Source organism: Gracilinanus agilis, chromosome 1, assembly GCF_016433145.1.
Source record: "Gracilinanus agilis isolate LMUSP501 chromosome 1, AgileGrace, whole genome shotgun sequence".
NCBI classification, from domain to species: domain Eukaryota; kingdom Metazoa; phylum Chordata; class Mammalia; order Didelphimorphia; family Didelphidae; genus Gracilinanus; species Gracilinanus agilis.
In genome coordinates this window covers 612849195-612851720 of record NC_058130.1, presented here as the reverse complement: position 1 = coordinate 612851720, position 2526 = coordinate 612849195, and the positions used below count along the sequence as shown (strand labels likewise).

General features: G+C 52.2%; 1 protein-coding gene across 1 annotated transcript in view; it reads left to right on the top strand.

The window, feature by feature from the left end:
* The first annotated feature begins 1644 nt into the window (after window positions 1–1644).
* The window catches only part of RREB1 (ras responsive element binding protein 1), a 153865-nt gene continuing 152983 nt past the window's right edge, over window positions 1645–2526 (top strand). The window contains exon 1 of the mRNA XM_044667931.1: window positions 1645–1663. The gene's annotated coding sequence lies outside the window, so the exon portion shown is untranslated. The remainder of the gene's footprint in view (window positions 1664–2526) is intronic.

Below are 2526 nucleotides of genomic sequence, written 5' to 3'. Positions count from 1 at the left end.
TTAAAAATAAACCAAAGGTTGAAATAGCGTGAAAGATGGAAAAAAACACAGTAGAAGCTCCATGATTCCTAGGGGCTGGAAAGCAAAAGCCACTCGCGTGCCTGCAGTGGCCGCAGAGAAGGTCGCAGAGTTTGCAAGGAGGGAAGCTGATTTGGATCAGCCTCAGCTGCCGCCGCTGCTACTCCCTTTTCCAAGAGCAGGACAGCCCCTCCCCCTCCGGTCAGCACCAAACTCACTAACCTACCCCTCGCACCTTCCAGGAGTGCAAAGACAAAGCTGGGGTGTGTGTGGAGGGGGGTGGGGAAGGGAGCGCGAGTGGGGAGAAGAACACGGGAAGAATTCTCCCAAAAGATGACGGTAGTTTCTATAAAATACTAGTTGGGGAGAGGTAGGAAGTAGTGGCACATCGGAACAGGAGGGTAGCCCAGCTGAAGGATACACGGAGTGGAGAGGGGACAACCTTTGGTAATAGCAGCAGCAGCAGCAGCAGCTCAGTAACACGTCCCCAGGAGACTAGCAGGAGCAACACGTGATGTGTCTACTTATCAGGGTGAGAGAGGGAGAGTCAGTGAGTGAGAGAGGGAGAGAGTGAGGGCAAGGAAGAGGGGAGAGGAAGGGGTGGAAGGATCGACCCCTAAAAACGACTTTGGGACGAGGTGGAGTTGTCTCCAAGGCTTTGCCCATCTTCCTCCTTCTGGGAGAAGAGGAAGAAGGGAAGTTATTGTGGAGTTGATGAACTTTGCACATCCAGAAACGCCATTTTGATTCCTTTTCCGGAACAACTTTGCATCTCTCCCTTTTTTCCCCTCTCTCTTTCTCTTTCTCTCTCTCTTTCTCGCTAAAGCCCATCAGTCACCATTAAATCATGTCTCGGCGCAAACAGCTCTGCTCCGTAGAGTCACTAACCGTGAGTACAAGAATGTGGTTCTGTCTAGCTTTAACTCAATTGCAAAGATGTGTCTGCTGCCTGAGTGAGAGCGCTCCTTTGGAGAATTTGGGGGATAAGTGGCTTGTAGTTTTAAAAAGTTAATTAGTGTCTTTCAATACTCTGCATTCACCTTTAACCAAAAATAGTGCGCGCTGCGCGTTCTTCCCCCTAAAGTTTGGTTGGCAGTGGTGATGATGAGTTTGTGCAGCCTTTTTCCCCTTCTGCTCCTCCTCCTCCTCCTCCCTCCCCTTCCTTTGCTCCTTTTCCCTTCCCTGTTGCTGACTCTCCACCAACCAGCTCCCTGAGAGTAGCAGCAGCAGCAGCAGCAACAGCAGCAGCAGCAGCAGCAGCAGCAGCAGCACCAGCACCACTACCACCACCAGCAGCACCAGCACCACTAGCACCAGCGTTTTGCCTGCGGGACCTGATGCTCATCCATATTAAACCGTCTGAGCTCAGGAATCCGGCCAGATCATCTCCTCCTTCTCCTGCTGCAAAGTTTATTTTTAACCAGCAACCACCAAAACTTGGATGGTGCGCGGACTGCCAGCAAGAAACATCTCTTTTAAACGCAACTCTCCATCTTCCGCCCACCCTCCTCCAACTTTTTTTTCTTTCCTGAAAGGGGAGGGGAAACTTTTCCCTTCCCCTCCCTTACATATTTGAAAGTCATTCTTGGGAGTTTTTTTTTTTTTTTAATGTTCGAAAAGTTGAGATGAAGACGCCAGTTTTAAGGTACCGAGGGCTTTGAGTTCGATCTGACTTGTTCCCTTTTCGATGTTTCTCTGGTCGGTGGAAGCATCCGTCTGTGCCTTTCACATTCGTACTTTGATCTCTCTCTGACTGTGTGTCTCTCTGTCTCTCCCTCCCCCGCCTCTCTGAAGTGTGTGTGTGTGTGTGTGGGGGGGTGCTTGTGCGCCAACCTTCGCCCCCCCCCCTCCTTCCTCAAGTCTCTGGCGATCTTTTCCTTGTTTTAAAAGTTTAACAGTCCCAAACCGTACGACTTAGAACACGGAGCTAGTTGGGGGGGGGGGAGGTTGTGTGTGTGTGTGGGAAGAGTTTGTGGGAGGGGGGCAGAATCCACTTTATTCGGAGTAAAAAAAACCCCTTATTTTCCATTTGTGTGGCGCCTAAGGGAACCGTTTGTGTCTGGAGCCCATCTCTGAGTGTGAGTTTTGAGTGTGTAACATACTTTACGGGGAGGAAGAACCACACCACGCACACGCACACGCAACATCACGAGTACAGGAAGACGCCGGAGGAGCATCTGAAACCGGGAGACTTGTTGAGATAGATGATCCTGGCTCCCGGAGGGCGGGGGGAGGAAGAGGAGGAGGGAGAGGGAGGGCGGAGGGAGGACTAGTAGAACTTTTGCCCCGCGCCTGCTGGACCAGCCGGGAAACGTGGGCTCCTCATCTCACCTTCCTCCTCGCATCCATTACTTACTCTACGTTGCCCAGTTGGGAGTGCGCGTTCAGGGGGAGGGCGATGGATGGCGAGGGCGGGATGGAGGGGGGGGAGGAGGTGAGCTGGGGGAGGGCTATTGCTAATTGAACGTGGCAAGATGCCTTTTGATCTCCGCATCCACTCACCCCCCC